Raw genomic sequence first — 26,829 nt, 5'->3', positions numbered from 1 at the left:
TGCCTGTCTCTCTGATTACCTTGGATGTCGTTGTCCAGTCTTCCGGGAGCTTCTGCTGTCCATCGAGAGCCTGTCTTACCTCTTTCCGAAAGGCCGCACAACATTCTTCCTTTCTCAGCTTCCACCACATGGTTCTCTGCGCTACCTTTGTCTTCTTAATCTTCCTACCCACCACCAGAGTCATCCTACACATGACCATCCTATGCTGTCGAGTTACACTCTCCCCTACCACTACTTTTACATTACATCGTCTGCACAAAATATAATCCACCTGTGTGCTTCTACCTCCGCTCTCTTAGGTCACTATATGTTCCTCCCTCTTCTGGAAATAAGTGTTCACTACAGCCATCTCCATCCTTTATGCAAAGTCCACCACCATCTGTCCCTCAAAGTTCCTTTTTGGATGCTGTACTTACCCATCACTTCTTCATCGCCCCCATTTCCTTTACCAATATGTCCATTACAATCTGCACGAATCACAACTCTCTCTCTGTCTTGGATGCTCCGAACTACTTTATCTAGTTCCTTCCAGAATTTCTCTTTCAACTCTAGGTCACATCCTACCTGTGGGGCATAGCCGCTAACCACTTTATACATAACACCCTCAATTTCAAATTTTAGTCTCATCACTGCATTTATCCGGGCTTGGGACCGGCCTACAGATTGCACTGCTTTGTGCCCCCATTGGGCTGCATTACGGCATGATCAACTGAATCCATCTAAAATCAACCGGAACAGAAGACCGATTACGAAAATTGTCTTCGATGAATTAAACTTTGTGGAAGATCGTATGATCAACTGAATCCATCTAAAATCAACCGGAACAGATATGTTTGCACGAAGGGAAGCCCTATATTTGATTTTCAATACATGTGTCATATAAATGAATTAGCAGTTCTTCGCTTGCATAACATAGCCACGTGTGAATGAATGACACACTTGATCTGTGTTGAGCGATATTTTGCGATGATCTGACTGCACAAACGTGTCTCTGTTGGCGGCTACCGAGCTAAGCTAAACCAGACTAGCGAGTCCTAAAAGCCTTCGACGTGCACCGAGACACCAAGACTGAAGGAAGGATGTTTGAGGACACTATAAAGTAGTGATTGTCGTACTTGGTCGGGACTTACGTAGGTTCGGCACTAATTCAAGAATAATTATTGAGGGGAGCGCATGACGTTACACAAAGAAAATGAGAGAAACAACTCGTAAATCAAGCCTCGCCTTCTTTTCCTTCATACGGTGGTTCACAAACGGCCATACAGATACACATACAGATTCTGCACACAAGTGTGATATGTAACACGAAAATAGGAAACCGTCAATGACGAATTCGTCTTTGGGTTATAGTATATTATTTTATGTGGCTTCTCGGTCTTCCTCTGACTCCGGAAAGATCTCGCGCTAATATCAATGGTTTCTCCGTCGATATGCATGTAAATACCATTGAAATACCCCTCGCTGAAATACTTGAAGCCCTGCTGTCTGCTCTTCAACGATATTTCACTCTTCGCTAAGAATGCGAGTGAGAAATCAGCTGGTAAATCGGACAATTTCGCTCTAGTCTTTTCTTCCTGCGCCGCCATTTTTGCTAATTGTTTGTCTGAGGTTAGCACACGTGGGGTGACGTAACTTCAGGAGGCGTGGTTAAGTGACCTGTACAGAGGGGTCAATTGGGGACTTAACCACTTTTAGGGTAGGCATTTCATCTAGATGTGCCTAATAGGTTAGGTGTTTTTGAATGTCTTCTCTGACTTTTGGCTATAAGTCTGCCGAGAGTCAGCTTTCCACTCACCTTACCAAATGGATCCTAGACTGAAATGACCTTTTTACAATGTGTCAAATTAACCTAAATTTAGTTTTCTTGTAATTAATTAATTTATTTTTTAAGCTGTAAAGGAACCTTAAAGGAACCTTCCCACTTTGGAAAGCGCCAATGCTCCTTCCTCACACCTCTCACAAGCACCCAGTCTCCCAGCTCCAGTAATTTGGCCTCCTGCTGAGAGCCTGGAAGATCCTTATTACTTGGTGCTTGTGTGTGTCCCTGTTTTTTTTAACATTTTTTCCTCGTATAGTCAGCTAAATTCAAATCACCCTCAGTTTCATATTGGCCTTCGAAACAATGTTTCATGATTTTTTTAGCTCTGAAATAGTCGTAATGTTGATGTAACATTTAACAAAATGTAAACTTTGTCTATAGTCATACACTTTTTAATCTGTTTGCAGATAAATGCAACAATTTTTTAAATCATTATGAAACATTTTTCCCCATTTTGTCAATTTTTGTCTTTTTTTTTTCTTTGATTAACAAAAAAGTGTTCCATGGTCACTGTAAATTGTTTGTGGAATGCCATAGCAAATGTATTATGTCATTACATAATACATTTGCTACTGTGAGAGAATCAAAGTGTTTTGTTGGAAATAACTCTATCCATTTAGAGAATGCTTCTGTCATGGCCAAACAGTATTTCTTTCCTTCACTTCAATCTAATTCAATAAAATCTATTCTTTGAAAGTGATAAGTAGGTGCTGGAAAACTCCCCCTTTTTGGTCTGAGCCTTGTGGGTTATGTTTAGCGCAGATCAAACATGCTTTACAATTTTTTTTCCCATAAAAATTGTATGATGTATCTACTCTTCATTTCCCTCCTGCTGAAGCAGAGATCGTAAATTGACCTTTACAACCATCTAGATAAGGTGTTTGCTGTTATCTGGCAAGGTTCCTGTCGTGATTGAGACTAAGACTTGTTATATTTGGCTAGGGGCTTTTTCTGCTCCATCAGTCTATTTCAACAATGATGTCACTTTTAGGTCTATCTCATATGTTATTTAACTTACTTTTCTCTTTTCAGTATGCAGGATGTGATTTACTGTGAAGAAAATAAGTATTTGAATACCCTGCTATATTGCAAGTTCTCCCACTTAGCAATCATGGAGGGGTCTGAAATTTTCATCGTCGGTGCATGTCAACTGTCTTCTTCTTCTTCTTCTTTTCCTTTCGGCTTGTCCCGTTAGGGGTCGCCACAGCGTGTCATCTTTTGCCATCTTAGCCTATCTCCTGCATCTTCCTCTCTAACCCCAACTGCCCTCATGTCTTCCCTCACCACATCCATAAACCTTCTCTTTGGTCTTCCTCTCGCTCTTTTGCCTGGGAGCTCCATCCTCAGCATCCTTCTACCAATATACTCACTCTCTCGGTGCATGTCAACTGTGAGAGAGATAATCTAAAAGGAAAAATCAACAAATCACATTTTATGATTTTTTTAATGATTTATTTGTGTGATACAGCTCCAAATAAGTATTTGAACACCTGTCTATCAGCTAGAATTTTGACCCTCAAAGACCTGTTAGTCCGCCTTTAAAAGTCCAACTCCACTCCATGTATTATCCTGAATCATATTCACCTGTGTGAGGTCGTTAGCTGCATAAAGACACCTGTCCACCCCATACAATCAGTAACTCAAACTTGTAACTTGGCCAAGACCAAAGAGCTGTCCAAACACACTAGAGACAAAATTGTACAACTCCACACGGCTGGAAAGGGCTACAGAAAAATTGCGAAGCAGCTTGGTGAAAAAAGATCCACTGTTAGAGCAATCATTAAAAAATGGAAGAACCTAAACATGACAGTCAATCTCAATCAGAGTGGAGCCCCATGCAAGATATCACCTCGTGGGGCTCAATGATCCTTAGAAAGTTGAGGAATCAGCCCAGGACAACACGACAGGATATGGTCAATGACCTGAAAAGAGCTGGGACCACCGTTTCCAAGGTGACTGTTGGTAATACACTCAGACGTCATGGTTTCATGAATGGCAAGGTTCCCCTGCTTAAACCGGAAAGTCAAGGCCCATCTTAAGTTTGCCAATGACCATTTGGATGATACAGGGGAGTCATGGGAGAAAGTTTTATGGTCAGATGAGACCAAAATTGAACTTTTTAGGCATAATTCCACAAACCATGTTTTGAGGAAGATAAATGATGAGTTCCATCCCAAGAACATCATCCCTACTGTGAAGCATGGGGGTGGTAGAATCATGCTACGGGGGTGTTTTTCTCCACATGGGACATGACGACTGTACCGTGTTAAACGGCCACTGTCATGAAATGCATGATTTTCAGTATGTTATTAATGAAAAAACGGCAGCCGACATGGATTTGTAACTCCCGCCATGGAAATCCTCCCGAGGGATTTGTTTTCGAGAAGAAGCAGGAAGTGACGTACATGGCAGGACTGCCCTCCAGTGGACTCGTTTGTTTTTATTAGTTTTACCTCTGGGAAGGTAGCTAGTTGTTCTTTCGTGTTAGCCAAAATGCTGGACATTGCTCGAACACTCAGGAGGATGGATTTACCCTTCATAAGTTTGCAAGAGACCCGGTTCGTCGTGAAAAATGGATTGCACCGGTGCAATGGACGAGAGCTTCGTGGGTTCCACATGACAGGTAGGTGTGTATACAGCTACTAAAAAAAAAAAAAAACAATAGTTGGGGGGAGCGTAACTCATAAATCAGGGTTGCTAAATGTGTCGACGTCGGAAGGCTTCTGTGGAGCAGCCGCTGCCTGGTGGATCGCTACCGGCCTTGTAGGCCGGGGTGGCTCATCGTCTCGGCAGCTCATGTCGGCGGAAGTGAGCGTTTATCACTGCCACGTGGAGGTGGATAGGGTGGGGAGGTGGTTTGGCCGTGATCGCATGTCATCTAAATATGGTTCAAAACGATAGGGTAATATTGCTTAACTTCAGTCGGTTGTGTGATGTTCTCTTCTTTGAAAAGAGCTTCCGTGTCAGCAGGGCTGTGTTGGTCTCGCATAGTAGGGTCCACCGCGTGTTTTCAATGGCGAATGTCCGGGGTGATCACGAACAGGGGATGCAGCCAATATGGCGACCACTTAGATGTCGTTGAATGAGACTTCCGCAAGTTTGCGCATGGATGACGTGCTCTCCGCTCATATTTATTTTTGTGTTTATACATTAAAGTCAATAATGTTATATGTGTCCTGCATTTCAATATGTATTTTAGAATGTTTATAGGGATGACACTAGACCTTTAAGGAGAGGATGACCGCGTCCATGTATTGTGAGATTTTGCGGAACAACCTCTTTTCCTCAGTCAGAGCATTGAAGATGGGTCGTGGTTGGATCTTTCAACATGACAATGACCCGAAGCACACAGCCAGGAAAACCAAGGAGTGGCTCTGTAAGAAGCATATCAAGGTTCTGGCATGGCCTAGCCAGTGTCCAGACATAAACCCTATAGAAAATCTTTGGAGTTGAGCTGAAACTCTGTGTTTCTCAGCAACAGCCTAGAAACCTGTCCGATCTAGAGAATATCTGTGTGGAGGAGTGGGCCAAAATCCCTCCTGTAGTGTGTGCGAACCTGGTGAACAACTAGAGGAAATGTTTGACTTCTGTCATTGCAAACAAAGGCTACTGTACCAAATATTAACATTGGTTTTCTCAGGTGTAGAAATACTTATTTGCAGCTGTATCACACAAATAAATCGTTAAAAAAATCATACATTGTGATTTCTGGATTTTGCTTTTTAGATGATCTCTCTCACAATGGACATGCATCTATGATGAAAATTTCAGAACCCTCAGTGATTTCTAAGTGGGAGAACTTGCAATATAGCAGGGTGTTCAAATACTTATTTTCTTCACTGTACATACTCCTCCAATGTGCCTGCGGACAGGCCGATGTAATATTTGTTTACTTAGATGCGAATTGCATCTTTTGAACTGGGTTAGGGTTAGGTTATTCTTCAACTACCATTGAAGAAGCCCATTTGCATCTTTATCTTCTTGCCACCCACTGTTAGTCTTGAATACAGTTGTCATTTTCACTCTGTATTCCTCAAACGGCTCATTCTTTTGTTTTAAAATTTTTATTTAATTTGTTTAATTTGCTCTATGTCTAAAACGCTTGGTTGCTCTCTGAATTCTCAAATTTGCTATCCATTGACTTATATCAGCTTTGTGTGAATTGATCATTTCCACACCTTTTTAACGTCATTCTTAGTTCAATTCCTATACACTAAAACAGTTGAGTCGGCACCATTTTAAGTCAGTCCCATGTGATCTACTCATTTTGTGTGGTGCTGTCTCATGATGTGAAGGTAGTAGTAAGTCAATGTTTATTTCCCCACTTTTTTCTCTACTATCTCTCGTCTTTTTGTCTATTGTCCTTTACACTGGTCCTGTCTCATCATTTTCCTTTTACTGGAACAACAGATCTTTCTGCCTAACTGTTTGTTCTTCCTGCACACTTTCTTGATCTTTCTTTTTCTGACTCGACACGTTCATAATTTCTCTTCTGTCTGTCTTTAAGAGACAACTTACTGAGACGTTTGTCCAATTCTTCACAGTTATGTACATTTCCAGAAAATCCGTATTTTTTCTGCCACTTTCCGGTGAATCGTGTTCTTGATCGACTTTGACTTTGACATTTCTGACGGTCTTATTTCTTATAGGCGTCTAGATATGGCTTCTCAGTTTCGGGAAAAATTCAAAGTGCCTGACTTCGGGTCGAATACCAAGCTTCTACTCCCAAGTTGGAGCGGGTATTCCTGGGTGTTTTCACTCACAACCCTTGGTCAGTTTTAGATTTCCCAAACTTTGGACATTCACTCTGTACACATTCACACTCAGACTGATCAATTTCTGTGCCCTGAAACTTAAGAGTTTCCCTTTGGAAGTACTCATCTTCCTACACTCTTATTCTTTAGAAAATAAGAAATATACTTGTCGTCTGACAATAGTTATTCTGCACTATTTTCCCCGTGAGAAATGGGAAATATACTAGTGGCCCGACAATACATATTCTGTGCTATGTTTCCTGTTAAAAATAGGAAATATACTAGTCGTTCGACTAGATATTCTGTGCTATTTTCTCTGTCGAAAAATAGGAAATATGCTACTCATTCGACTAGACACGCTGTGCTATTTTCCCTGTGAAAAATAGCAATTAGTCGTTGACTAGACATTCTATGCTATTTTCCATACCTGTGAAAAATAGGTAATGTACTAGTATTCACAAGACTTCTCCTACATAGTACCTTCGTGTAGACTGCGACGCACCTTCGTGCAGATTTCCTGTCGACATTCACTCTTTTTATCCCCCATAAGAAAATTGTTCTTACCAAGACGTCTTCTTGTTCCTCGGATTTCCCTCAACCTTCAGATCCCAGTTTGAGAGTTGGAGGACCAGTCGCTTAATGGGTCTGTGTTGCCGTGGCCACGGTCTTTCCTGGAGGTTGACTCTGAAGCTAGGATCCTCAGGTATGTTGGAATCCGGCTCGAAGGACCAAGTAAAAGTCAGGTTTGACACCCAACCGCTGGACTGAATATGCAATTAAATAGTGACAATGAAGAGGTCTTTAATTGGCTCATGAGGAGAAACAGGTTTGGCTGACCAGCTGCAACTCCAAACCACGTTCTGAGTCAGCCACACCATTGTACCTCTTTTTATTGTTCTCTCAGGTCCAAAGGTTACATGATTACAGGTTCACACGGTGAAAATGGTGAAACAAATGGCTACCCCAACACCAACATAAACAGTATGGTACATGTTGCTTCAAGGCTGCAACCGTGTCCTGATAAACCCACAAGAGAGTCGCAGGGCATTCTTTTAAGACATGTTTATGGCATTTGCCAGTATCCGCTTGTGGTAAGAAGGGGGACATCTCCTCCCAGTGTTGAGGAGTATCTGCTTAAGGTCAAAAGGGAGACGCGTTGAGGTCAGAATGGAGACCGCCTTCCAGGCGTCGCTGGGTCACACTCGCACGCCGCTCACAAGGAGAATAATTCAAAGCAAGACTAACAAACAAATGCATGATAAAACAATTCTAATAATAACTATAATAGTAATGATATGCTTTTAACATGATAACTAAAATGGTAAGGAATTCTTTCACAATAGGCAACATTAACCGTCTTGGATAGACAGATGTAAACCAGAAGACCTGGTATGTGCATGATAATAGATTGAATGCGCAATTCAAATGTGCTTCTATTGGAATATTTCCCTACAAGTCAAAATCCTATGGCCCTCCATACCCGTTATCCATCCATCCAACTAGCCTGCCATTTTCAGGTGTGCTGGCTTCTATCTCAGATGACATCTGTCAGGAGGTCGGGTATGCGCTGAAATGGTCCCCACCCAATCGCAGGGGACATACAGACAGACAACCATTCACACTCACATTCCCACCAACTATGTATGTTTTTGGGATGTGGGAGGAATGCGGAGTGCCTGGAGAAAATCCACACAACGGGGAGAACATGCAAACCAGAACGAACAGATTGTTGAATTAACATTTACAGTATATGTGAGTCGGCACACACAAGGCATTTTTAACTTTCCCAAAACAACACATACAATGTGCCATACAGAAACATTCATTCATTCATTTATTAATTTTACCATTACGCTACTTCTCAGTAGGGTTGTGCCTCAAGTCAAACCCAAATGATAAGTAATTAAATTATTTAAATAAAGTAAACTATTAGCATTTCATTACATACATTATTGTATACATTTTAATGGAACAAAAGCCATAAAATGTAAGGGTCTATAATGTTATCATTTTTATGTAGACTTTATAAAAATGATAATCACTATTGCATGATCCATCAATCCATCCATTCATCCATCATTCATTCATTTTCTGAGCCACTTATCTTCACAAGGGTTGTGGGGTCCTATCCCAGCCATCTTTGGGCAGGAGGCAGGATACAGTACATCATGAATTGGTCACCAGACAATTGCAGGGCACGTAGAAACAAGCAACCAGTCACAGTCACAATCAAACCTGGGTAATTTAGAGTCTCCAATGAATGCATGTTTTTGTGATTGGGGAGGAAACCGCAGTGCCCGGAGAAAACCCACGCAGGCATGGGGAGAACATGCAATTTCCACACAGGAGGGCCGGGATTTGAACCTTGGTCCTCAGAACTTTGAGGCCAACTGTTATGTGTGTGTGTATTTTTATTCTTTATTTTCCTTTCATACTTTTATGTTACTATGATGCGGTTCTTTTCTGATGCGGAATTCTGGAATGTTCCGAGGAGTGCCTATAAGAGAAGACCGGGAAGGACCGTCAACAGAGCTCTTTGGACAAGTAAGACAAGTACACAAGTACATGCCATACTGCATTCCGCCCTTCATTTCTGGACATTTCTGGACATTTGTTGACTTGGAATATTTGCTGGAAAGAACATTTGCCTGGTTGTTCAACTCTGGTGACTTTTCGTAGCTTGGCTCGACTACTCGTTCTTTGAATTTCTATTTTGTGTTAGTTGTTTTATTGTTTTTGTGTTGTATTGTTGTGTGTGTGATTAAATTGTCTTAAACACAATACAACTGCTTTGCCATACTTTGCTGGTTTGAGCAAGGGGATTTTAGTCTAAATTCACACGTAACACCAATACACTAACTAGTTGCTCCACCGTTCCGCCCTATTAAATATTTTACTTTAATACTAGTATTATATTAATCAAATGTAAGTTTTCCCATAAAGTCATCCCTATATTATTATATTTTTAAAAAAATTAGATGTGCAGTCGCAATAGGACAGCTACAATAATTGCATGATGATGATGAATGTTATGAACCTGAAGATAGCATCGAATACAATTTGTGTCCTTATCGCTACTGTGTAGACTGGTAGTGCACTTTTAAGATTGTCAAAGGACAAAGAGGGTGACAAACAAAACTTCAACTGCAATCCATCCCCCCCTTTTCATTCAGCCACAGTGCAGTCTGTGAAATTGGGCTAAACCTCTGCTGAATGAGACAGAGTGGCTTCCTTTGTATTTATTTCATGCTAGATCTGGTTTCTTTCCCTCTGTGATACATCGAATCTGATCACCTGATACATTCTACCTGTCTCACACAGATTTTTTTGGGGTCACAGCAATATGAGCAAGAGATTTGTTTTTACAGTGTGCAATCACAATGTACTTTAATATTTAAGTCTGTAACAGTGCATGGATGGCCAACACCAGTGGAATTAGAAAAGGGGGCTCGAGAATATACAGTATATGAATAGGTGAGCTTGTGCCTTCTTACTTTCACCAAACTTGAGAGAAAACAGCTGCTCTTTTTTCCCCAGGCAAAACATGACATCAGTGTGTTAGAACATAATTTAATATCTTTTAGTACTTCATTCACAGTAATCGGAATGTTTTATGAAAAACAAGCACTATGGAAGGCATTCATATCATTGTTTTAATATTGTGTCTTGTTTTACATTGACTTCCAATTACAATCTCTCTGGAGGGAGAGTGAGACAGTGTCGGGGTGTAGATGAGGTAGTCCCAGTTCAGCAAAGATGCAATGTCTTGTGCAACAAAAGAAGGGAGGACACCAAGATGAGATGCATGAGGAACAGGAAGCAGGGGGTGTAATTTGAGTTTAAATCTGTGTTTTTGTCAGAGATGGAGGTAATGGGTTATTATATGCATCGAGGGGCTTGTGCAAATATGTTTGTATATATAAAAAAAACACTGGCTACCCCATCCCGTCATTCACAAGGGGACAAATACGAGCACTACAGGAGCCTCCTGTAAATACAGACTTGAATGTCCTTCCCAATGTTTTATCCCAATCTTTTTTTCATGGTGTCCTCTCTCCATAGCCTTACCCATGGAGCTCGTGACCAGATGGTATGAGTCTCGCCGCAAATACCTTTATTTCCACACAGTTCCACCATAGCAACTCAAAAGTGGCTTGTTGAGGAATATCTGAGGAATACTGTAAATAGAGGAGTTACTTCTGGTATTGTAGTGGATTGAGTGTAAAGTACATCAGTTCCATGCAGTAAGTAAATAGTATGTGCTTTTTAAGTTTTTTTAAAAAATATCTTTTGTCAAATAACAACAATTGGTGGACCTCAACACACGTTGTACCTTTTAAGATCATTTGTGAGAAAACTGCTCACATTGAACCTCTTCTTTTGGGATAATCGCTCAGTTTCCCAGGAACTATTTCTCACCTCCCCTTCAAATTACAAAAGCAAACATAGAAGATTGTGTACTAACCACTTGTTATTTGTTGCACTTGTCCAGGTGGTGGATTTGGTGTGATCAAATGTGCCCATTTTTAGCCTTCCACAAATTAGTGAAGAGACACAACAAATATGCATGTGAATCAACCTTAAGGATGCTTGCCCACATGAATGAGCCGCTCCTTGCAGCAGTGTGAGCCTGGGACGAGGAAGTAGGGTGATGAGGTGTCACAGCAGGAAGGTACTGGACGCTACTAGTAAAACCAGATTATAAAACACCCCAGATGTGTGCCACCGTGCAGCCATGTAGGAATCCTCTCTACCTGAAATGGTGGTGCATGGACCTTTATCAGCAAATCTGATTGCATGCAGAGAATTCCAGTGTACCACCAAAAAGCACTGGGATAGGCTTTTCCCACTCCTACCCGCTTTCCTTTTACATTTCACGCCCCAGGAGAGTATACTCCATCACGTCAAAGTAATGTAGCACACAGAGGCAATCATGCAGGCGCTTTGGCCTCAGGGACTGCCTGCTAGGAGGAGCAAATGCAACTTTAGCACTTAATCAGCTCACTCATACAGTAGATGTCACACCAGTGTATGGGCAGGGTTTCTGTCAATGTGAAACCACATATTTCACAGAAGCTGTATGCAGTTGTGTGTGCCTGTGTGCGTAAGTGTGTGTACCGCTTGGTTGGGGCCTTTTGCCCTATTTCTGCGCCATTTCATACCCTTGTGATTGAAGTCCCTTATACCGCCACCGATCCTCGCATAGCACTTCATTTCATGTAGGGGGAAAAAAAAGATCTCAGTTGGACGCAATGCTGCCTGTGGCCACCTGCTGGAACCTTTGGATTCATGAATCCCGTCTCCACGTCGAGGAATGTTCTGCAATCAGGGTCATTCTCTTGTGATCAGTGCCACATCACAGAGGGAGATCAACTTGGAATTTGGCAATGCTTATGGATATTAGGCAGAAGTGGGTAGATTAGACAAATATTGTACTCAAGTAAGAGAACTCTCAATTATGTGACTGAAGTAAAAGTAAAAATGGTCCTCTAAAGAAACTCGAGAATAAGAATCAAAAGTGCACAATAAAAAAAATGACTCATGTACTTAGTCTTCTTCTTTTCAGCTTGTCCTTTTAGGGGTCACCACAGTGTGTCATCTCAGATGAAGACATATTTGTTTGACACAGTTCATTTAGCTGGGGAGAGAAGCTTACAGCACCAGTTATTCCCAATTGGTCTCCCATCCAAGTACTAACCAGGGCCAAACCCGCTTAGCTTCCGAGATCTGACGAGCTCGGGCATTCTCAGGGTAGCATGGTTGTAAGTGCTTAGCTACTGAGCAAATGCTGAGTAAATTCATATTTTTTAAATCATAGCTTTAACAAAAAGAAAGCGTGAATGTTTTAATTCTGATATTGCTGTGCATGCGTGTGTGTTTGCGCGTGTGTGCGGGGGTGGGAATGGGGGGGTGCATTATCAGGAGAATCATGGGATTGATTCGTTGCATCCACAGCTTTAGGGGAAGACATAGGATGAGGACAAACTAGACCGTTCCCAATGAACCTGTCGGAATCCGCCTCGGGGAAGCCTAACTGGTAGAACCGGGATAATACAGTACTTTTTTCAACTGCAGGTGCCCTCCCTCTCACTCGAGTGTCCCCGGACCTGAAAAGCACAAGGTGATAAATGAAAGGAAGTGTTGGAATATTCAACGGTGCTTATCTCTTTTAATCCTTTGACCCCTGACCAATTCCCTGAATTAGTGGGTAAGCTGTAACAGTGCTCTTCAAACCGCAGGGGCTGAGTTGTATAACATAGACATTTACAAACAGTATTTGTTTTATATTTGTGGTCATAGCTGATGACCTTTGAGAACATGAAAAGCACCACGAATATGATTTATACACTCAAAGAATTGCAATTATGGATGGTGGCTATGTTTTTCTGCATCATTTGTGATCCGAACAAAACAAAAACATGTGGAATTAAAATTGAACTGTTGATATTTTGTCGCTTGTTCATCTTTATATGTAAAACGCTAATGTTTATGAGTTGCAGCTAAAATTAATCAATTGGCAACACTGCTCCAAAACATTTGGATGGGAGTGTAGTTCGTCTATTTTGAAGTATTCCATATGTTGGTAGGTAGTCGATAACAGAACAGTACAATATTTCAAGTTTTTGTTTCTTTGTACTTGTTATTCTGTGTTTATCGGAATAATAGTTCAGTTTGATTTGGTGAATCTTAGCCAGAGGTGACATTGGTGAACGACTGCTCGTAATTATAAACAATATCCAGTCTTTTCATTTTTTTTCTACATGTTGACAAGTTCTTCATCCAAAAAGATTTTTCTCAAAGTTGTCATGGATATGATTATTTTTTATAAAACTGAAAATGGTGGAGACATTTTTTCATCTGTCATCATGAGCACAGATTGATAAATCTTTTGCCAACTTATTGTCTACATCTCCCCTCCTGTGTCCTCCATCCTTGTTCATCCCTGCCTCTACATGCCAGTTCTCTCTCGCCTTCTTGTTTCATTTAAATGCTGGTTATTTGCCTGTCTGCCCAACTGTCATTTTCTCTGCCTATCATCTTACAGTCTACCAACTTTTCCTACCACAGTACATTTTAATTCTCACCCATCTCAACATCTCCCCTTCTAACTGAAAGTGGCAAAGGCAAGATTGAAGACACACACACACACACACACACACAAACACGCAATTTCACGTACACAAAGAAATAAAGGGACATGGAAAAGTCTTACTTCTATGGAGCTCATGGCTTTCCATGAGTGAAGTCATGGTTAAGTTTGTCAGGCAATTAATGGAGCTCCTTGTGGCGATAAGATCCTCTCCATTATAAACAAAGCCTATTCATGAGCTGGGAGATAATCCCTGTGCCTTCATTTGTATCAGGGGAAGAATAATTACCCCCCATGCAACTAATTTATCTCTGCAGCTACTATGTGGTCATGTGCCCTATCCTGTTTAAGGAGCTATTGCTGCTTTGGTTGCCACACTCTCATGCGCATTTCACCGCAAGCACATAGATTACAGTGAGAGTGCATCAATTTCCAAGAATATACTTTTGTATCTCTAACAAAGATCACTGATTCTTGTCTGTCACCATCTCAATGTTGGGGCTATATCCAGAAATGATGCAGTGTCACTGGTGTTGAGAAAAATACATCATTACTTGTACATGTATTGTGATAATTTGACAAATGGACTCTAAAATTATACACATTAGGCCTATTTGCAATGCTGCTAGTACTTGTAAGATTATGCAATATGGATCATAAAAACAAATTATTCCAGTTTTAATTTTAATGACCACAAATACATGATAACATTTATCTTATATCTCCTATACTATAATTTATTGTATTTTGATATCTCAACATACATTAGATGTGTTCTCCCATTCAAATCCTGTAAAAAATACATATATATATATATGTGTGTGTGTGTATATATATATATATATATATATATATATATATACACATATATGTGTGTATATATATATGTGTATATATATATATATATATGTGTGTGTGTGTGTGTGTGTGTGGTGTGTGTGTGTGTGTTGTGTGTGTGTGTGTGTGTGTGTGTGTGTGTATATATATATATATATATATATAGTTCCATTCCAATCCTGAGTTTAAATAAAAGAAGTCAAGTCGAGTATATTGTTTAGAGCTAAATTAGTAGGAGCAAGAATTTCTTTGGAAGAGCAGCATTGCCATCTATCATCTGGAAAAAGAAATGCATGCAAAATAAATCTTAAAACAATGAAAAAATGCAAAAAAAAAAAGATTATAAATACACTTCTATTCATGAACAGAAGTCCATTACAGTATCCAAAATTCCGTAAGGATTCTTTTTCCATAATTGACTATTCCTCACGCATTCCCTCTCTACTCTGACTAACATGGCGGTGACCAGCTGGCATTTGTCATGCATGCAGTGCTGCCACTTGGCTTTCAATGGCTGCCTTCCATTGCCAGCATGAGATGTATTCCTCTGGCATGGACTCAGATGGTTTATTTATTGAAGATATTCCCACTTTGCTGCCAGTCCAAAAGTTCCACTGGTATTGGATTACGATTGGAATTCATCCATCCATCCATCCATGCATCCATCAATTTTCCTAGCTACTTATCCCCACAAGAGTCACGAGAGTGTTGGAGCCAATCTCTGCTGTCATTGGGCAGGAGGCAGGGTACACCCTGAACCGGTTGCCAGCCAATTGCAGGGCACGTGGAGACAGACAACACTCACATTCACAATCACACCTATGGGCAATTTAGAGTGTCCAATTAATGTGTGTTTTTGGGAGGAAACCCACAGGGGCATGGGGAGAACATGCAAACTCCACACAGGCGGGGCCGAGATTTGAACCCCGGTCCTCAGAACTATGAGACCAACCAGTTGCTCCACCTTGCCGGCTTGTAGTACATGTACATGATATATCGATTATATCTACTTGTTTTATGTCCAGTTTAATTGTTATGATAAGTACAGTATGCATAAACTTTGCCACACGTGAAAACATATTTATGGGGTATGTGTCACATTTCTGTATGCACACCAACTTTCCTTGAATTGTAATTCCATATTCCTATTGATTTGGTACAAAGATTCCATTATAAATTGTTCACTTAATTCGTTAAATTTGATGCTTCATTTCTCTTGTCCTCCTTTAATTGTCTCCAATATTTCTGCGAAAATGAGGAAATAAAAAGTAACACAGTACAGAATGATCTTAAATTTTTAAAGCATAAATACTAGTACTGAATGGAACACTGGATGCACATGCACACATACAAATCTGCAGAATATCATGTGTTTAAGAAGGATACATAATGTGCTGTAATAATGCTCTTTTCAATATATTCTTAAAGTCCTATGCGATTGATTTTCCTTTTTTTTCCCCAGTCCTGACTCTTTCATTTTCCACCCTTCATTCCTTAGCACTTCAGCGCTAACAGCCCTTGACAGTTGGAGATGAAATAGAAATTTTGATATCAAACACCTACAGAAAGGAGAGCTGACCTTTGATCAATGCACCGTTTGATCTTGTGACATCAAATTTGCATTACAGGAGCCCAAGCGGCGGATACTACCACAAAGGACTGATGTCAGAAGGCTGTCAGGGAGCTGCGAAGGTCAAGGATCTATTAGAAATGAACAAGCCCTGCAATCCCACACAAGAGCCCGGTACAGCATTTGATGCTTGGTACACAGAATTAAAATATTAATTTGATTTCCACGAACAAAGCACACACACTAGAGCAATCATTTATTATTAGTCAATGTATACTGGTGGATGGTGGAAGAGAGGAGTTACAACAATGTATCGGCCTAGTATGTATTTAAGTATGTATGTAGTAGCAGTTTTATGGAATGCAATGGAATCCTCGGCTGGATTACTGTGATGCACTTCATTTTTGTAGTGAGTCAGTTCTTGCTTAAATGTCTCCATCACACTTGCCACCGCTCACCGAAAGAGTATAGCATCTCCCCCACAGACTAAGGACGTGAGCTTTCTAAGTAAGATGATTGCAGCCTGTCCTGTCCTGTAGAGCGCATCCATGGGAATTGATCACTCCAATTTATTGTCTCGATATTTGTAGTTCTGCACAATCTCGATGTCCTGGCACTGGACATTGACTGGTGCTATTCAGCTTGCTCTGAATGAATGCTTCCACAAGGAAAATTACTACACATTCTGTCCTTTCCTCATACACGCTGCAATCACTGAATTGTACTTCTGAATGTGGCAGCTCTGTGTTTTAATTAAAATTCAAGGTGGATTGGGTGACCTGTTCTTGAGCCCTGCCATGCCTCAGTCATCCTCGAAACACAGCTGCCCAACAAATTGAGCTCTTCCCATCAGGTCATCAAAGATCCAGGATGAGAAGGAGTGATTCACACCTTGAGCTTTTCACCAAATGATAGAAGCCAGATGATAGTAAAAGCACTGGAAAAGTCAAAGAATGTGATCCTCACTTGACTCCCTGGCTCATCCAAATAGGTGTGGCAGATAAGGGATGGCACAAACACCTTCATGATACCTCAAATGTGAGTAATCCATAGCATGAGTGGTCTGTGGTCTCAGGTGGCAGAGGAACAACCATGGCAGTGTTTTTATAATGTGGTAATTGCGGGATACAGGTCTGAAGTCATTTAGCTCAGCCGGTTGCCCATCTTTGGGCACCAGCATAACACATGGTGTTTGACACGGGACCGCAATCATCCTTCAGACTTTGGGTGAAGAGAACCTGGAGAAGCTCAGCCACTTGGTCCACACTGACCTACACCATACTGATGCATAAATGATCTGGGTCATCCTTCCCTGGATGAAGTTTCCTCAGCTCCACTCTCACCTTATCTACTGTTAAGGGTAGCTGGGTGTTAAGTGAAACAGGTAGTGCTCCTGGAGTATTAGGGCTTCTGTTGTTAGGAGGAGGTGATATAGGGAATAACGAGAAGAGGCTGTTGAGCCAACATGAGCAGGTTGAAGTCCAGCCATTGAGTTGACCATATTAAAGAAATGAGTGAATGCATTGTGCTTTAAACCGCTGTAGCCTGATTGTTCTTCAGTTTGTATCTGCCAATGGCCTGCATTCCACTCCACACCTCTCTGGTGTTTATATTCTGCAGTTTCCTCTCCTTTTTCCTTTCATTATCTCTCTCAACCTGGCTCAAACTCCTCTTACGATCCTGTTGCACTTGCTCGTGCCTTTCCTTGTCCCCCTCATGAATTTTTTCCCACATATTATTGTCAACATGAATATTAAAGCTATGACAAAATAGTCATTACAAATAACAAACAGCAGTTCAGAAATATCCTCCATAAATTTTCTATTGTATCTTGGATGTCTATAAATGATTAAAACAATAACCTTTGGGTCACCTTTAACTAAAAAACACAGATATTCAAAAGAGCTACAATCACCCTGTGTAAATTCTTTCCACTGAAATAATGATTTGAAAATAACAGCAATACCACTGGCTTTTTTCCCTATTCAATACTTGTTTATAAAATTTGTTATTAAATTTGCTGGTGTTGCCTCATTTAAAATCTGTTTAGCGCTACTTTCTGCTCTGTTCAGCATACTGAGGAGCATTTTGATGTCGCAGGTGTTTCAGGGCTTATTTTTGGAAAGCATCACACAGTCTTCACTATGCATCAGTATATTTGCAGAAGGCCATGTAGCCAGTGAAAGAGTTGACCTTCATGTCAATGTCTGCATCCCCCTTGTTCTCCTCACTATCCTGCAGTATATGCCAGCCTGTGACCTCATAAAAGGCTCTCAGACACTCTCTCACAGAATGTCTCGGGACACAGGGTTTATAGCAGGAATGGAGCTGGATGAGGTTATTATCTGATCTACAAACTGGTGAGAAGGTGCGCCATCCCTTTCTGACCAGTAGTGGTAGTGGTTTCTAATTTGCATGTGCTTTTTCTCATCTCAACCACTTTACACTTGGCTGTGAACCAGTCCAGTGACATTTGAAGTTTGCGGCTTGATGAACCCAACAGAACTACATAATCCGCAAAATCAGAGATTGAATACTGAGGTCATCATATTGGATAATACAGGCAAAACCCACAAGAGCCCCAAGGCGATGTAGGAATTTCAATTTCAATCACTTAATTTCCATCTGTCCATCCATCCAATTTTCTTTGCCGCTTATCCTCACGAGGGTAACGGGGAGTACTGGAGCCTATCCCAGCTGTCAACGGGCAAGAGTCGGGAGTACACCCTGAACTGGTTGCCAGCCAATCGCAGGGCACATAGAGACAAACAGCCGCCCTCACAATCACACCTAGGGGTAATTTAGAGTGTCCAGTTAATGTTGCCTGTTTTTGGAATGTGGAAGGAAACTGGAGTGCCCGGAGGAAACCCACACAGGCACGGGGAGAACATGCAAACTCCACAGAGGTGGGTCCAGGATTGAACCCGGGACCTCAGAACTGTGAGGCCAACGCTTTACTTGCTGATCCACCGTTCCACATTCAAATACTCCATTTTGTATAGTGCTTTGTTACTGTTAGTTTTATTGTCCAGTAGCGGGACATCCATGCATCATGAGGTCGGTTTTCACTCAATGACTGACTGTGAGTGTGAATGATTGTTAATAGGTGCACTGTAATTGGTTGCAGACAATTTCAGAGTTAAGTCTGCTTTTCACTCAAAAGCTGCTAGGATAGGCTCCAGCTTTCCACCACAGTGAGCAGGGTAAGGGGACAAAAAATGCCATCCATGCATTATCTGAGCCGCTTATCCTCACAACTGTAGAGGGAGTGCTGGAGCCTATCCCACCTATTTATGGGCAGGAGCTGGGGTACACCGTGAACTGGTTGCTAGCCAATCGCAGTGCATAAGACACCAACAACACCAACGACACCTAAGGACAATTTAAAGTCTCCAATTAATGCATGTTTTTGGGATGTTGGGGGGAAATGGAGCACCAAAAAAAAAAAAAAAACCCACGCAGGCACGGGGAGAACATGCAAAATCCACACAGGAAAGACCAGATTTGAACCCAGGTCCCGAAAACGGTGAGGCAGACACTCTAACTAGATGTGTCACTACACTGCCAGGATAGAAAATGGACGAATGCATATAGAATACTGTATGTAGAGCATACCACCTTTCAGCAATTCTTACCTTATTAGAAAATGGATATCCCCGTTTTAGGCTATTGGTGTTGTGGGCTATTCAGGAAAATAGGACCTGCTCTCCTTTTATAGTCTATTGATCTATGAACAGATGGATCAGTAGGTCTGTGAAGCTGTTTAATTATTCACACTGAAACATCTTTCTTCATGCCAAGATCTGTTTCCGAGGACCAAAATAAACCCAAGCGTCTATCTTTCATGAGGTCATCATGAAAGCTTGCAGCTTCATTAGGTCCACACAGGTGAAGCCCACTCCGCCTCACTTAGAAGAGGAGAACAAAATGACAAAATGTGGGTGTGGACATGGATATGTAGACATTCTCTCGCTTGACCACTGTGATGCGCACAAACTCATTTGAACTTATTTTGCCAGTACCATCATGTACCACCCTGGATATTAATTTTTCAGTTTCAGTTTTGGCCCATGTTCAAATGTTTGGCAATGCAGCGGAGATAACTATGTTAACTGTTACATGAGCTGCTGTGATTGAATGGCAACCAGATCAGTTGTATCCTGCTTCTTCGCCAAAATTCAGCTGACAGATGCTGCAACCCACCTGTGAACCTGAACAGAATAAAGAGTAGAAATTTGATGGATGGATGTTCCTCCACGTCATTGAATCTATATCTCTACCAGGGGTCACCATCATGGTGCCCTCAGACTGCAGGTCACCCTCAAGGACTCCATGATTTGCCCGCGGGTCTGTTCTAAAAATAGCTCAGTTTGTCATTGTTAGTGGTTACTTAAAATGGCAAATTGTGATCTGTTTCTTACCTTAGGCAGCACGGTGACTCCGCTGTAAAGTTTTGGCCTCACAGTTCTGAGGTCCACGGTGTGATGCCGGCCTCGCCTGTGTGGAGTTTGCATGTTCTCCCTGTGCCTGCGTGGCTGTTTTCTGGCCACTCCGGTTTCCTCCTACATCCCCAAAAACATGCAACATTAATTGGACACTCTAAATTGCTACTAGGTGTGTTTGTCACTGTGAGTGTCTCCATGTGTCCTGTGATTGGCTGGCAACCAATTCAGGGTGTACCCTGCCTCCTGCCCGATGACAGCTGCGACAGGCTCCAGTGCTCCCACGGCCCTTGTGAGGATAAGTAGCTAAGAAAATGGATCGACGGATGGATTGATGGATGGATGGGTGGATAAATGAATCTCAAGATAACCTTAAACAGATTTTGCCATAATTATATATTGTCACTGTTTGATTACCTTTAAAACATGAATGATTTAGCCCTTCCCAAAATAAATTAAAAATAATAATGATAACAATACAAATGTGGGATACTTCGCCCTTTGTTTCTAATTCCAAACAACAAAATTTCAAAATGTCAGAATTGAAATGTCATTTTCCCTCTCTCATTTCTGATTAAAGGCATAATAATGTACTTTAAATAGTCTCCTGGGATTACGGGTGGGGGGAGAACAACACATACTGTATTACCTCACTAACCGTATTTTCTGACAACTTTACGGTGCAAGGCTTAACGGGTCAGATGGTTTTAAGACTTTGCTGCCTTGATCAATAATATTGTTGGCTGTAATTATCTCACCATCGCACTCATTAATTACACTTTCAAGGCTCATTTCTTGGCCACAGATGTCCATTCTGTGGGCGCATCCAGCGGGTGAGGGGGAAGGTGAGGTCTGATTAATAATCTGTCTCTCTTTCTAAAGTTGGCTGCCACTCACACTGGCTAAAATGTAAGTGCTCTGTCATATAAGAGTTCGCCAAGTGGGAGATAAATGAGCTGTTTAGTGGCCAAATCGATAAGTTTCTCTGATGAACCAACTTTGCAGAATGTGGAATAAACCACCAGGATCGCCCTGTAGGACTATTTCCCAACAGCATCATATTTAGAGGTCTTCGGATTCATGTTGACTAAGAGAGGGCTTGACCACGTTAAGATGTTTGAAAGGGCTGAGGTCTGGGCTCCTGAGTTCTGTCACACCAAACCCATCCAGCCATCCTTTAGTGGAGCCTGGAAATATCAGGTTAGATGAATTAGGCAGAATTAAAGGCCTATTGATTGATTGATTGATTGATTGATTGATTGATTGATTGATGATTGATTGATTGATTAAAACGACAAACTGGTCAAAAACTAATAATAAACACTAGTGGATAAATTGTCCACACAAGCGAAGTTCACCTGACGACGAGTTGGATGGCAAATAGTTGACTGGCAAGGAGTGACAAAGGAGATGTCATCCGGCTGATGTTACCTCAAGCTGTGACTACAGCTGTGGCGGAAGGGCAAGTGCATGCCTGGTTTAGGCGATTTATTTATATCAGATTTATTAAAGACAAAATAGCTCATTAACGATGATGCGTGGCAGGTCAGATAGAAGGTTGTCATCGTTAGGTCAAGGTCAGCGATACAAGAAGTGTAAGTAAATAACCTAACAGAAATCTAGGAGCCAGTGGAAGAAGGTAATGACAATGAAAGCACAGTTAGCACTCTGATGCCATCTGCTGTCTGACAAAGAAAAACTCCTTTCGAATAAAACCCTAACCAAATGAGTGTGGCTTTAATCAGTGTAATAATTCAGGATGCTTTGCTTGTCTCAGACGATACAGAATTTGCTCAACCTCGGAGATGCAAGGCCATCTCTTCTCCTCTCAGTTAAGTTGGCAAACGTTTTGCATAGATGCATTGGAAATCCAAGAACTTTATGGTGCAGAGAGAACTTGCAGAATTACAAGATGTCATGTGGAAGGAAGCCTTTGGCATGCAATTGTAGGATGAGAAAAGTGCAGAGGTCAAGGCCGCGAGGACTCCAGATGAATGCATTAGAGTAAGCAAAGTCAATTTAAGAAGAAGATGATTTTCTCATTTTTGTATGTATTACAAGTGTAAAAGTAATCAATATCTGCCAAAGGATGCAGGTGTACATATTTGAACATGAGTAAATTGTAAGCAATTTGATATGTGTGCGTGATCATTTTTTTTTCAGATGTCAGTGTATTTATCTTTTTATTGAGGGGTAGCGTGAAGCTTCAAAATTCCTCACCTGCAAGACGTTTCATCAGTTGTCTGGATTGCCTTGCAGAAGTACTTTTTCTCTCCACAGGGGGGCAAACACAAACCGTTATTAGAATACACAGCAAACTGGAGCTTAGAGTTGCAGAATTACATTTTGAGTAAAAAGAAAAATAACGAGGCAACAGTTGACGCTCAGTTTGGGAGGATTGTGGGAAATGTTATGTATACGCAGACGCTTGTTTGGGAAATGAAGATTTGTATTTCATAAATTGTTGTGCACAATAAGCAAATCATGACATTCAAGCTCAGCTGGGATAGGCTCCAACTCACCATTGACCCTAATATGGACAAGCATAATATAAAATTGACTCCAATACAGAATCAGTGTGAAAATATAAACAAGTGACTGCAAGAACCTTAGCCCTCCATATATTTTATGGCAAGTTTTCATCTAACAGAGCCAACACATCAAGTATAATTTGTGTGCTGTTATTAATGTGGCATTGTTAGTTCAACTAAATACAACACAACCGTGGAAGATTTATTTGAATGGATTAGGGGAATTCATCTTTTGTTCAACTGAGGCCTTAACTCATTTTTCTCTCTCTAAGCCCAGTTTTCACTTTCGCAGAGGAAATTAATTTTCCACCCCAATAGACAAACTTGGCCGTTTCATCCTCTTTTGAGCCTTTTTTTTTTTCTTGCTTGAGGCAGGAAGCGAACACGGGAGGTTTTGTGCTGCGCTGTGGCGGAGCCCCCCCCCCCCCCCTCCTTCTCCCAGCAAGTCAACTTTATGTTGGGAGATGAGACGGGAAACAGGTGTCACCCATGACCTTCAGTGTTCAAACACCACAGGCCTCTCAGTGTGGGGTGCACCAAGGAGGGGTAAGGGGGGCTGACCTCCTCGCAAGTTACTTTAACAGGTCTTCTCCACCCTCCTTCTCACCATAGCAACATTGACAAATATGAAATATCCTCACATTCACATTTTTTCTTACTGGAGGTTGGAGATGATTTCTGTTGCAGCTGATTTGGTTCAGGATCGTGTGTTCAACAGCTGTACTTCAGTACCGAGTTGCACTACATTCCTCTCGTGGTCTCACCTCCACCTCTCGTAGATGACCCCAGGGACAAAGAAGGAAACACAAAGTAATAACCTCGAAATCCCAGCCGGTAGCTTATGTGAAGTCAGAGACCTGATTAAAGTCCACTGCTGACGGGGATAAACGTGTCTGCATCCTCAGCACATCTCCCAGCGACCCTGCTGTCATCCACATTGGTCCCTCATCAGAAAAAAGATTAACTTAGCAGATTTTAAGGTTGAATAAAGTACTTAACCATTAGCCAGTGATGAGAAGAAATTGATACCTTGTTTAAATGTGCTCAACAGGTGGCCATATTTTAAGGACATGATACACCTCGAACACTGTACACCCAAGGTTAGGAGGACGCTAAAAGACTCTCTAAAAGTGTTAATTGTGGTGCCAAAGAAGGCATACAACCAAATGTCAAAGTCAGAGGTTAACTCAATCGCTGCTCATAGCACCACGTGGAGTCCATCCACCATGAAACCTATTGGACTGCATCTTGTGTATCAGATTTGATTTTGCACAGCATTCAAAAGGACATTTTTTTGTTTCTTTTTGGTTTTTTTGAAGGGGGTGTGTGGTTATGCATTTTTCTTTGTCCGTTGTTTTTGTGTAAAATATAAATAAATCGTCATTATTATCCATCCATCCATTTTCGACACTGCTTATCTTCACTACGGTCACAAGTATGTGGAGCACATCCCAGCTAACCACCCTGAACTGGTTACCAGCCAATTGTAGGGCACAACCACACACACTCAAATTCATACCTACGGGCAATTTAGAGTCTTGAAAAAACCTACTGTGCATATTTTTGGGATCCAGGAGGAGACCGGAGTACCCGGAGAAAACCCACACAGGCACTGGAAGAACATGCAAAGTCCACACAAGGCAAGGCCGGATTTGAACCCAGGTCCTTAGAACTGTGAGGCAGATGTGCTAACTGGTTGTCTACCATTCCACCGTGTCCATTCAGATATTTGATTATTTTAATCTCTTTCTGAGAATGTTTTTCATTTGCTATGTTTTAATATTTTGGGGGTTAAAATTCCTGTATATCCCATTTATATGATGTTTTGACAACAATTAAATTGGACTTTTCTTACTTCCCTTTACAAATGAAAATAAGAGACAAACACATTTGGAGAATTCTTCCAAACAAAGAGGTGACTCATATGCAATGTCTCTCAAGGCTATCCTGGATTCTTGATTCCAAGTTGTACATCTTTATAAAGAGGTGCAGGTGACAGCTTTATGGTTTGAATCTACACAAACGTGATCATATGAATCCTCCAGCATTTGTCCGGAAGTGCGTCTGTTTCTGGACTAATGGTTATTTGGGTTGTGCGTCCAAGGCATGATGCTGAGAGCCAACTGTTTGACACAGAGATGCCACGGAGACAGATGGCAACCAAATGCCTTTTATTGGTTGCCTTTACCACATGTGCGTCCCGATCACATCAGCCATGAACAGTGCAGTGACGCAGTCTCACTCTCTCACTTTCTTCATCAGCTAAGCTCCCTTGACCGTGGATTTATCAGATCTAAATGAATGCTGTCATACTTTTTAAATGATTAAAGACTTTTTTCCATGTCATCTCTGTGTACAGAATCCCACCACTTTACTCTCCACTATATGTTTGGGTGTAAACACAGTATGTACATGCTGTGTGCACATACTGAAGATGGCTGCACGTACACGTCCAAGTGTCATATTGCCTTACTGTGTACGGGTACAGAGCCTGGAGCTACAAGTTGCACCTGGTGTGTGAGAGCGATCTACCAGCTGCTCATGATTGAGTGTCAGATGCACACAAACACACGCTGCACATACCACTATATGTTTGTTCAGTTCATTCCTGACACGTTTGAATGTACACTTATGAATCCCATATGGCTGCTGGTGTCACGCATGTCCTGTTATGCATGAGTGGCATATTTGTAGCATGGGCAGGGGCACTGACTGCAGATAACCTGCATAAGCAACTGAGAACTGGAAGGGTTCAAAAGAAAACAGCTTTCTAGTTTTCCCAAAGAACTCAGAACGGTTTACAACATGCAATTGGACGATGTAACTGAATTCAAAGTTTTAAACTTTTCAATAATATTTTATATCCCGCCCATTTTGAAATCGTTTATCTTATTATTAATTAATAGCACGATGCAAAACAAAGTATCTGATATCTTGGAGTCACAGTCCCTTGAGGATGCTGACTGTGGACCCCCAGATTATTTTACAATGAAGCCCTGAGTTGTGTTTATAACCTTTTGAATTCATTACTGACACAAAGAACAATAATGGTTACATGTACGATCCCAAAGCCTCCATCCAAGCAGTACAATTCATGTTGTCCTGACAGTGTGTGTGTTTCTTTCGACTTATCCCTTTCGGGATCACCACAGCGTGTCATCTCAGATGAACGCCTATATATGTTTGGCACAATTTTTATGCCGGATGCCCTTCCTGACGCAACCCTTCTCAGGGAGTGGAGGCCCCAGTGGGATACGAAGCCACAACCGCTGGTTTACCAAACCAGTGCTCTAACCACTGAGCTACGGGGCCTCCATGTTGTCCTGACAGTATGGGTCATAAACTCTGATCAGGCTTCCTCCCCACCATGTGTAGGTGGGATGGTAGAAAGACAAGGTCTTATTGGCCAAAGAATTATACACCCATTCTTTCAATGTACCATGTATCCTCGCGAGGTTCTCGAGTGTGCTGGAGCCTATCCCAGCTGACTTTGGGCAAGAGACAGGGAACACCGTGAACTGGTGGCAACAAGCCGCAGGGCACGTATGAACAAACAACTATTTACACTCATGCCTGTGGAAAAAATTTGGAGTCTTCAATTGGAACAACCATTTTTGGAAGGTGGGGAGAAAACCGGAGTACATGGAGACATAGAGACAAAACATGCAAACTTCACACAAGAAGGCCAGAGCACAGAATTGGATCCAGGACCTCTGGACTGTGAGGTGGATGTGCTAACCAGTCACCCACCTTGCTGTTATCAATTAATTAAACAAAGAAAATTAA

At 41.5% G+C, this 26,829-nt stretch overlaps 1 long non-coding RNA gene and 1 pseudogene across 2 annotated transcripts in view; one reads left to right on the top strand and one right to left on the bottom strand.

Annotated features, from left to right (window-relative positions):
• Window positions 1-9,076: 9,076 nt before the first annotated feature.
• LOC133508091 (uncharacterized) overlaps window positions 9,077-26,829 on the top strand; it is a 52,040-nt gene continuing 34,287 nt past the window's right edge. Inside the window, exons 1-2 of one of the 2 annotated variants that reach the window (XR_009796978.1) lie at window positions 9,077-9,117; window positions 16,129-16,244. This is a non-coding gene — a long non-coding RNA (uncharacterized LOC133508091). Of the gene's footprint in view, window positions 9,118-16,128; window positions 16,264-26,829 lie in introns of both variants that reach the window. The other variant, XR_009796979.1, reaches the window with a different exon arrangement.
• On the bottom strand, window positions 12,223-12,341 carry LOC133508194 (5S ribosomal RNA; annotated as a pseudogene).

The sequence above is a fragment of the Syngnathoides biaculeatus genome, chromosome 10 (assembly GCF_019802595.1).
Source record: "Syngnathoides biaculeatus isolate LvHL_M chromosome 10, ASM1980259v1, whole genome shotgun sequence".
Classification (NCBI taxonomy): Eukaryota; Metazoa; Chordata; class Actinopteri; order Syngnathiformes; family Syngnathidae; genus Syngnathoides; species Syngnathoides biaculeatus.
Note: the sequence above shows the minus strand (reverse complement) of the source record. Positions and strands in the feature narration are given on the sequence as shown.